The sequence below is a fragment of the Moschus berezovskii genome, chromosome 21, assembly GCF_049115385.1.
Source record: "Moschus berezovskii isolate FMDL1 chromosome 21, NW_MosBer_1.0, whole genome shotgun sequence".
Classification (NCBI taxonomy): domain Eukaryota; kingdom Metazoa; phylum Chordata; class Mammalia; order Artiodactyla; family Moschidae; genus Moschus; species Moschus berezovskii.
Window position 1 is genome coordinate 18,269,092 of NC_142480.1, and position 11,449 is coordinate 18,280,540.

Consider the following 11,449-nt stretch of genomic DNA (forward strand, 5'->3'; position numbering starts at 1 on the left):
ACTGGACATGGAACAACAGACTGGTTCCAAATAGGAAAAGGAGTATGTCAAGGCTGTATATTGTCACCTTGCTCATTTAACTTATATGCAGAGCACATCATGAGAAACACTAGGCTGGAAGAAGCACAAGTGGGAATCAAGATAGCCGGGAGAAATATCAATAACCTCAGATAGGCAGATGACGTCACCTTTATGGCAGAAAGTGAAGAGGAACTAAGGTGCCTCTTGATGAAAGTGAAAGAGGAGAGTGAAAAGGTTGGCTTGAAGCTCAGTATTCAGAAAACTAAGATCATGGCATCTGGTCCCATCATTTCATGGGAAATAGTTGGGGAAACAGTGGAAACAGTGGCTGATTTTATTTTTCTGGGCTCAAAAATCGCTGCATATGGTGATTGCAGCCACGAAATTAAAAGACGCTTACTCCTTGGAAGGAAAGTTTTCACCAACCTAGATAGCATATTAAAAAGCAGAGACATTACTTTGTCAACAAAGGTCCGTCTAGTCAAGGCTATGGTTTTTCAGTGGTCATGAATGGATGTGAGAGTTGGACTATAAAGAAAATTGAGCGCCGAATAATTGATTTTTTTTTGAACTGTGGTGCTGGAGAAGACTCTTGAGAGTACCTGGAACTCCAAGGAGATCCACCAGTCCATTCTAAAGAGATCAGTCCTGGGTGTTCATTGGAAGGACTGATGCTAAAGCTGAAACTCCAATACTTTGGCCACCTCATGCGAAGAGCTGACTCATTGGAAAAGACCCTGATGCTGGAAAAGTCTGAGGGCAGGAGGAGAAGCGGACGACAGAGGATGAGATGGTTGGATGGCATCATCGACTCAATGGGCATGGGTTTGGGTGGACTCCTGTAATTGGTGATGGACAGGGAGGGCTGGTGTGCTGTGGTTCATGGGGTCACAAAGAGTCAGACATGACTGAGCGACTGAACCGACACATATTCTTTTCAGTTGAAAGCATGGATTACTTTTTAAATAGTAACCAAAAATGGAAGTACAATTCTAATAAAATCACACTCCTTTCACTTCTCTTCAAAATTACACCATTCAAGCCTGTAGAGTTTGACAAGTAAAACAAATAAAAGGTGAAAATTAGAATGAAAAAACAAAATTGTTAATATTTGTAGATGTTAAAATTGTGTATTTGGAAAACTCTAAATAATCTATAAAATTATAAAAAATTAAGAGATATGACTTGTGTTATTATCTGTAAGATAAGATCCATAAACAAAATACAGTCTATGTTTATACTAGTGATAGGAAATACAATTTCTAGAAATTAAAATAGTCTTATATGCCACCACTTAAAATAGTAACAAAGAACATAAAGCATTTTTGTGAGAATATGCAAAAGTACAAAAGAAGAAAATTATAAAATTTTTAATTCAAATATATGAAGAAAGTACAAAACATTTTAGACATATTGCACTAATTTATAAAGATGTCAATATTTTTCAATTCATATGAAAAGTCACTGTAATTCCAACCACCATTCCAACAAAATTTTCATTGACTTGACAAGTTAAACTAAAATTACACAGAAGCTCAAAAGTCAAAGGATATTCAATACATTTTAGAGAAATCGGAAGATAATCTATTTAACCTAGAAAAAATAAAGATCTTACAAAATAGACACTAAGACTGTATGTGGGGCTTCCCAGGTGCCTCAGTGGTTAAAGAATCTGCCTGCCAAAGTGGTAGATACAGGTTCGATCCCCGGGTCAAAAAAGATCTTCTTAAGAAAGAAATGGCAACCCACCCCAATATTCTTGCCTGGGAAATACTATGGACAGAGGAGCCTGGTGGGCTACAGTCCTTGGGGTCACAAAATTGTTGGACACAATTTAGTGATTAAACAACAACAAAACATTATGTGGAGATTTGGATCAAGATGGTGGAGCAAGAGGAGTCGGAGCTCACCTCATCTCATGAACACATCAAAAATACATCTCGATGGGAACAATTCCTACTGAAAGCTAACTGGAAACTGGCAGACAGACAAGGCTTGTACAACCAAGGCTATAAGAAAGATACACAGTTTCATCCACCTCATTAGAACTGATTCAAATGTAAGAGGTGGGAGGGCAGTTCAAGATGGGGAACACATGTACACCTGGGGCAGATTCATGTCAATGTATGGCTAAACCAGTACAATAATGTAAAGTCATTAGCCTCCAATTAAAATAAATAAATTAAAAAAAAGAGAAAGATACACAAGTAATTGGGTAGGAACAGAAGGAAATCAGCTGGGGACATGTGCCCCTGGGAAGGGACTCAAAGGAAAAGTGAGATTACACAAGAGGACTGCATCCTGGGGAGTAGCAGTTCAAACCACAGATTGGGACTCATAGAAGTGCTGTGGGAAGTCTGAACTCCACTCAGAGGGGTGTGTTTGTGCTGGCTTGTACCCAAAAAAGGGTTGAGAGAGGTCTGTTGACTTTCTGCCAGGAAAGAAGGTCTCTTGGCTTTCTCATCAAGCACCCCAGTGCAGTCCTAGCAAACAGTCTAACTCTGCTCATCCCGCCTCAGTGCAGCACTGGATGCTGGGCGGCCATGACCGGGGAAAAGACTGGACTGTGGGATACAGAGGCGATAAGGTCCCTTGGGGGGTGGGTTTGCGGCAGCCATTGCTGCCATCTACTCAAGCAGCTCCTCAAAGCATGCTGGATCTCTGATGGTGGCAGCTCCACCACAACTCACCCTCAATACTTGTTGAGAAGCCAGGCATGTCCCACCTGCCCAGCAGAGATTTTCCACAGCAGGGTGGGGACGGCAGAGGCCACTGGCAATAATCGACTATGAGGAGCAAAGGACACTTTTACCCGGGGGTGTGTTCAAGCAGAGTCACAGGTGCCTGCAGAGGCAGTTTGTTGAAATTTTGCAACCAACATGAGCAAAGAGCCTACACAGGCCTCACTTGCTTCCTCACTTCCCTGGGACAAGTGTCCCATGGACAAGTGACACTGGGACAAGTGTCCCATGCAGGAAGAGGGAAAAAACACACTTAAAGGTAACAGAGCCAACTCAGCGTGGCCATCAAGGTTTCTGGGCCATCAACTTGGGATTAGACCCTAGGTCTGATAGACCAACAAAGTCCGCAGAGTAGACCAGCTGCTGCTGCTGCTGCTGCTGCTAAGTCGCTTCTGTCGTGTCCGACTCTGTGCGACCCCATAGATGGCAGCCGACCAGGCTCCGCCGTCCCTGGGATTCTCCAGGCAAGAACACTGGGTTGCCATTTCCTTCTCCAATGTGTGAAAGTGAAAAGTGAAAGTGAAGTTGCTCAGTCGTGTCCAACTAGTAGACCGGCAGGCCTTATCATATCAAGTGCCAGCTCTAGCACCTCTGTCTCTACCACCACCCCCTATCAAAGCGAAGGCTGTCTGCACACTCAGAAAGATGTTACTCGTGTCTATGTTAAATCTAGCTCTCTCACCACAGGCACTGGGCACACATAATTTGTATAGGGGTGTTCCCTCACAAGCACCCTTTCAATATCACAATAGGTAACGATTTCACCTAAATTCATAGAGGCAGAGAAAATGAAGGAAAATGAAAAGGCAGAGAAACTACTCTCAACTGAACAGCAAGAGAAAACTCCTGAAAAAAAAAAAAATAGAATAGACATAAACATTTTAACAGAATTCAAAGCACTGGTAATAAAAATGATAATTAGGGAAAATAATCGAGATACATAGCAAACACTTTAACAGGAAACTAGAAAGTGCTACATGGACCCAATCATAAAAGAATTAAATAGGTGAAATTAAAAATAAATAAATAAAAACACTATACAGACTAAGATGAATAGCAAACTAAGTGATACAGAAGAAAACATAAGTGATCTGAAAAATAGAATGAAAATCATCGAATCAGAACAGTAAAAAGAAAAGTAAATTAAAAAAAAAACAATTTAAGAGATCTCTGCAATAACTAAGTATATAAACACTCACATTATAGGTGTCACAGAATGACAAGACAGAGAGAAAAGGATCAAAAAAGTATTTGAGGAAATATGCCTGCAAATTTTACAGACCTGAAGACAGAAACAGATGTCCAGGTACAGGAAGCACAGAAGGTCCCAAATAAGATGAACCCCAAAAGATCTATACCAAGAAATTTCATAATTAAAATGACAAAAGGTAAAATAGAAAATTCTAAAGGCAGCAAGAGCAATAGAAATAGTTACATACAAGGGAATCCCCATGAGGCTATCAGCTGATTTCACTATGGAAACTGCATCTCAGATGTGAGTAGCATGGCATATTCAAAGTGCTGAAAGGGAAAAACCTGCAACTTAGGATACTCTGCTGCTGCTGCTAAGGCGCTTCAGTCGAGTCCGACTCTGTACGAACCCATAGATGGAAGCCCACCAGGCTACCCCGTCCCTGGGATTCTCCAGGCAAGAACACTGGAGTGGGTTGCCATTTCCTTCTCCAATGCATGAAAGTGAAAAGTGAAAGGGAAGTCGCTCAGTCGTGTCCGACTCTTCACGACCCCACGGACTGCAGCCCACCAGACTCCTCCATCCATGGGATTTTCCAGGCAAGAGTACTGGAGTGGGGTGCCATTGCCTTCTCTGTAGGATACTCTAATCAGTGGGATTATCAATTCAATAGGTGAGACAAATCCTCAATAATCAAAAACTGTAAAAGAATTCATCAAAATAAAACCTTAAAAGAAATGTTAAAGGGGCTTCTTTAAGTGGAAAGAAGTAAGACTATATAAGAGACAATTGCAATAGGAAAGGCCTATATATACTTAAGTATCAACCACTTAAATAAGCCAGTACAAAGACTAAAGACAAATATAATCCCAGTAATTGTAACTATAATAAACAGTTAAGGGGTAAGCATGAATATGTAAAATATGACATTAAAAACACAAAATGTAAAGGAGGATAGTAAAGAAGTATAGTTTTGAATGTGTTTGAAATTAAATGATTACCAGTTTAAAACAAGTAGACATAATTATAAGTCAGCTTATGTGTACCCCATAGTAACTACAAATCAAAAGTCTATAATATATACAAAAAAAACAAAGAGAAATGAATCCAACATACTACAGAAGAAAATCATCAGACCACAGGGAAGAAATAAATATAAACAAAGTACAAAGCTGCAAACTACAAATTACAACAAACAAACAGAAAAACAACTAAAAACAAGTAATTAAATGGGCATAAGGGTATACTTCTCCAGAGGCCTGGCGAGCTGTGGTTCATGGGGTCGCAAAGAGTTGGACACGACTAAGCGACTAAACTGAACTGAACTGAAGGGTATACTTATCAATAATGCTTTAACTATCAAGGGACTAAATCCTAAAGAAGATGCAATATATTATATATACATAGTATTTATACACACACACACACACACACACACACACACAAAGGAACATTACCCAGCCACAAAAAGATCAAAATTGTGCCACTTACAGCAATGTGGATGGACACACAATGTTTGCTTAAGGAAAGAAGTCCCACAGAGAAGACAAATACTGTATCTATGATATCACACATATGTGGAATCTAAAAACAATACAAGCAAAAAAAGATAGCAAAACAGAAACAGACTCACAGGTAAAGAAAACAAATTAGCTGTTACCAGTGGGGAGAGGATAGGGAGGAGGGACATGTTAGTTCTATGGGATTAAGATGTACAAGCTACTATGTATAAAATAGATAAACAGCAAGAATATATTGTGTAGTACAGGGAACAGTACCCATTTTTCATTGGCAGGACTGATTCTAAAGCTGAAACTCCAATACTTTGGCCACCTCATGCGACGAGTTGACTCACTGGAAAAGACCCTGATGCTGGGAAGGATTGGGGGCAGGAGGAGAAGGGGACGACAGAGAATGAGATGGCTGGATGGCATCACCGACTCGATGGACATGAGTTTGAGTGAACTATGGGAGTTGGTGATGGACAGGGAGGCCTGGCGTGCTGTGATTCATGGGGTCGCGGAGAGTCGGACACTACTGAGCGACTGAAATGAACTGAACCGAACCGAACCTTGTAATGACATTTAATGGAGTTTAAATTGTGAAAGTACTGAATCACATCTATATACTTAATATAATAAATATACTTCAATTTTAAGACTGGTCAAAGACTATCGCATTAGGCTTAAAATTTAGATGTCATAGAAATTACTAGAGCAAAATTATATAATTATTTATGCAGTTAAAAAAGGATTCTGTTCCGTTCACTCAGTCGTGTCCGACTCTTTACGACCCCGTGGACTGTAGCCTACCAGGCTTCTCCGTCCATGGGATTTTCCAGGCAAGAATACTGGAGTGGGTTGCCATCTCCTTCTCCAGGGTATCTTCCTAACCCAGGGATTGAACCCGGGTCTCCCGCATTGGAGGCAGACGCTTTAACCTCTGAGCCACCAGGGAAGCCCAAAAAAGGATTACCTCCATATAAAAAGATGTGTAATGATACTGGTATAGTAATGGATAAACAAATAAATGTCACAGAATAGGAAGCTAAGAAAAAAATGTATAAAAGCTTGATATAAGACAGAAGAGTCATTCATTACAGGTGGAGAAGGAATGAACTGTTTAATGTGTTGATGGGACAAATAACTATTGATAGAAAAAATAAAACCAAAGGCCTAGGAAATTTCATTTATGAAACTTTATGTTAATATGTAAATTCACAAGTAAGAGAGGAAATACTTTAATGAAAATATAGAGGTTTTTCTGCTTTATTTTGGTAATGGGAAGATAACAAGATACATAAAATGTAACCATAGAAACAAAGATTGAACATTTTGACACTATCAAATTAAGAACTCCTCTAAATAGATACAAGAAAGAAAAATGCAATTATAAGGCATTATGTGGAGAAAAATAACTGTAACACTTATAATACAAAGCAAATATATGTAAAATTTCTACCTCTTGTGAAATAAATGTCCCAAATATCATTTCCATAACATTGAATATCATTTAACATAGAACAGACTACTATTTTGGATGGTATCAATGTAAAAATTGCTGCAATAGATTCTACCAAATCTGGTTGTGGCAGAGTAAGGTATATACATTCAGGAAGTATAACACCATCTAATATCCTAAACCAAATATTAATTAATAGCTGATTGATTGCCATCCTCATCCAATGTAAGAGTTCATTCTGTTAATATACTGCATATGGACTATATGCTCTAGTTTATGGATAGGGTTAGAAAACATTTCCTCCCCAATAACACAGAAGGTTGGCAGTGTATAAAATTTGATATCTTTAGATTGCATAGCAACAAATTTCCCAACTACTCTCGATGTGAAATTTAACTTGAAAGTTACATTTGCATGCACCAGATCACGAAGTTGACACTATTCTGAATATCACCATGGGTAAGTTATTCTCTGCATGGTATGAAGTTTTGGAAGTTACTTAGAGATACTACATGATGTCAGCTCCTTGTGAAATGTTGCAGTGGAGATATGATAATCCTTAGGAAAATGTTGTTTTGGCAGAGAAAGCGAATAGATATGTGGCTGATTTGCATTTCAGTGTTTGAGGTAAGAGTGAATGCTTTAGAGACTATTACAAAATTGTCTGTAGCTCATTATTCGCCCCTATGTCCTAGGTCTGTTGTGACATTCCTCCAGTAACTATTCAATTGATGAATAAGTTATGGGAGCAGGAATTCTGAAACTAATGGTAATGAAGAATGAAGGTAATGCCAATAGCTCTCAGTGATGGTAGATTAACCATCTATTTAAATAAAGGCATTTTTCCAAATCATGGAATATAAAAGACTGCATTGTTCCTGATTCTGTTTATTTGTATCCACCACTAAACTATAAGCTCTGTGAAAACAAGGACTTACATATTTCAGCCTAAATCAGTGTCTTTTACATGGTAGGCACTAAAAAAATATTTGTTAAATGAATGACTAAATGAAATGATTATTTTCTTCCTGATGAACAGATTATATAGGAACAAATATAAAGTTGACCATACTGAAGACAAAGATTATTCTTTGCAGTGTTCTCTACTATATTCTATAATCCAGCAATTTTGCATTCTGAGAGCAGCATCAAAACACACTGCCAATAATGCTATGAGTAGGAGGACAAGGCATTTAAGATTAGAATTAATTTTTAAGTTGTTTAAAATAATGTTAAGATAAATAATGCAGCTTCAAAATGTTGTAAGCATAAATGCAATGAAAAAAGTGAATTATTATTAATTATGATATTTCAAGGCTTCTCTTTATTTTGTATTACAGTTTAAATGAGGCCAGAAAAGTGCAAGGTAATTATATAAAGTTCACAAAGTACTCCTCAAATAATGGTGTTTTCATTTATAAATCATGTTAAAACCATGTTCATATAAGCAGAACTTCAGAAATTTGCTAAAATTTCCAAAATAAAAGTGGTATAATTATATTATTGACCAGAAAATATATATACAACCACTCAGTAAAAGGTAATTTAATGCAACATAAACAGAATAGCAAAATAGACCCTAGAGATTATAAAAAGCACATAAATGTGTTTCACAAATGTACTTCCTGAAATATATTCAGCATATTACATAATTGTGTTCATTTTTATTGTAAAAATTTGACAAAAAAAACCACTCAGTATTTAGATAGATTATAATTTTAGCATTTTTAAGCATCCCCTTTTCATCATAGGGGACTGGATTGTAAAAGTAGGAAGTCGAGAGATACCTGGAATAACAGGCAAATTTGGCCTTGGAGTACAAAACAAAGCAGGGCAAAGGCTAACAGACTTTTTGCCAAGGGAACACACTGGTCATAGCAAATACCCATTTCCAACAACACAAGAGAAGACTCTACACATGGACATCACCAGATGGTCAACACTGAAATCAGATTGATTATATTCTTTGCTACCAAAGATGGAGAAGCTCTATAGAGCAAGCAAAAACAGGACCAGGAGCTGACTGTGGCTCAGACCATCAACTCCTTATTGGCAAATTCAGACTGAAATTGAGGAAAGAAGGGAAAACTACTAGGCCATTCAGTATGACCCAAATCAAACCCCTTATGATTATACAGTGGAAGTGAGAAATAGATTTGAGGGAGTAGATCTAATAGACAGAGTGCCTGATGAACTATAGATGGAGGTTTGTGACATTGTACAGGAAACAGGGAGCAAGACCATCCCCAAGAAAAAGAAATGAAAAAAACAAAATGGTTGTCTAAGGAGGCCTTACATATAGCTGTAAAAAGAAGAGAAGAGAAAAGCAAAGGAGAAAAGGAAAGATATAAGCATCTGAATGCAGATTTCCAAAAAATAGCCAGGAGAGATAAGAAAGCCTTACTCAGTGATCAGTGCAGAGAAACAGAGGAAAACAATACAATGGGAAAGACTAGAGATCTCTTCAAGAAAATTAGAGATATCAAGGGAACATTTCATGCAAAGATGGGCTCAATAAAGCACAGAAATGGTAGGGACCTAACAGAAGCAGAAGATATTAAGAAGAGGTGGCGAGAATACACCGAAGAACTGTACAAAAAAGATCTTCATGACCCAGTAATGACGATGGTGTGATCACTCACCTAGAGCCAGGTATCCTGGAATGCAAAGTCAAGTGGTCCTTAGAAAGTATCACTATCAACAAAGCTAGTTGAGGAGATAGAATTCCAGTTGAGCTATTTCAAATCCTAAAAGATGATGCTGTGAAAGTGCTGCACTAGTATGCCACCAAATTTGGAAAACTCAGCAGTGGCCACAGGACTGAAAAGGGTACTTTTCATTCCAAACCCAGAGAAAGGCAATGCCAAAGAATGCTCAAACTACCGCACAATTACACTCATCTCACACCCTAGCAAAGTAATGCTAAAAATTCTCCAAGCCAGGCTTCAACAGTACATGAACTGTGAACTTCCAGATGTTCAAGTTGGATTTAGAAAAGGCAGAGGAACCAGATATCGAATTGCCAACATCCGCTGGATCATCGAAAAAGCAAGAGAGTTCCAGAAAAACATCTATTTCTGCTTTATTGACTACACCAAAGCCTTTGACTGTGTGGATCACAACAAACTGTGAAAAATTTTAAAGAGATGGAATATAGACTACCTTACCTGCCTCCTGAGAAATCTGTATGCAAGTCAGGAAGCAACAGTTACAATGGTACATGGAAAAACAGACTGGTTCCAAACTGGGAAAGGAGTACATCAAGGCTGTATATTTTTACCCTGCTTATTTAACATCTATGCAGAGTACAGATGCGAACTGCTAGATTGGATGAAGCACAAGCTGGATTCAAGATTGCCAGGACAAATATCAATAATCTCAGATATTCAGATGTCACCACCCTTATGGCAGAAACCAAAGAGGAGCTAAAGAGCCTCTTGATGAAAGTGAAAGAGGAAAATCAAAAAGTTGGCTTAAAACTCAACATTCAAAAAACTAAGATCATGAAATAGGGTTCCATCACTTCATGGCAAATAGATGGGGAAACAGGGGAAACAATGGTAAACTATTTTTGGCTGGCTCCAAAATCACTGCAGGTGGTGACTGGAGCCATGAAATTAAAAGACATTTGCTCCTTGGAAGAAAAGCTATGACCAACCGAGATAGCATATTAAAAAACAGAGGCATTACATTGCAAACAAATGTCCATCTACTCAAAGCTATGGTTTTTCCAGTAGTCATATTTGGATGTGAGAGTTGGACTATAAAGAAAGCTGAGGGCCAAAGAATTGATGCTTTTGAACTGTACTGTTGGTGTAGACTCCTTGGACTGCAAGGAGATCAAACCAGTCAATCCTAAAGGAAATCAGCCCTGACTATACTTTGGAAGGACTGATGTTGAAGCTGAAACTCCAATACTTTGGCCACCTGATGCAAAGAACTGACTCACTGGAAAAGACCCTGTTTCTGGGAAAGTTTGAAGGCAGGAGGATAAGAGGATGACAGAGGATGATATGATTGGATGTCATCACCAAGTTGAAAGACATGCGTTTGAGCAAGCTCTGGGAATCTGTGATGGACAGAGAAGCCTGGCATGCTGCAGTCCATGGGGTCACAAGCTGTCAGATATGACTGAGTGACTGAACTGTAGAGAATATGCTCAGTTCAGTTCAGTCGCTCAGTTGTGTCCAACTCTTTGTGACCCCATGAATCGCAGCACGCCACACCTCCCCGTCCATCACCAACTCCCGGAATTCACTCAAACTCATGTCCATCGAGTTGGTGATGCCATCCAGCCATCTCATTCTCTGTCGTCCCCTTCTCCTCCCGCTCCTAATCCCTCCCAGCATCAGAGTCTTTTCCAGTGAGTCAACTCGTCGCATGAGGTGGCCAAAGTATTGCAGTTTCAGCTTTAGCATCAGTCCTTCCAATGAACACCCAGGACTGATCTCTTTAGGATAGACTCGTTGGATCTCTTTGCAGTCCAAGGGACTCTCAAGAGTCTTCTCCAACACCACAGTTCAAAAATATCAAT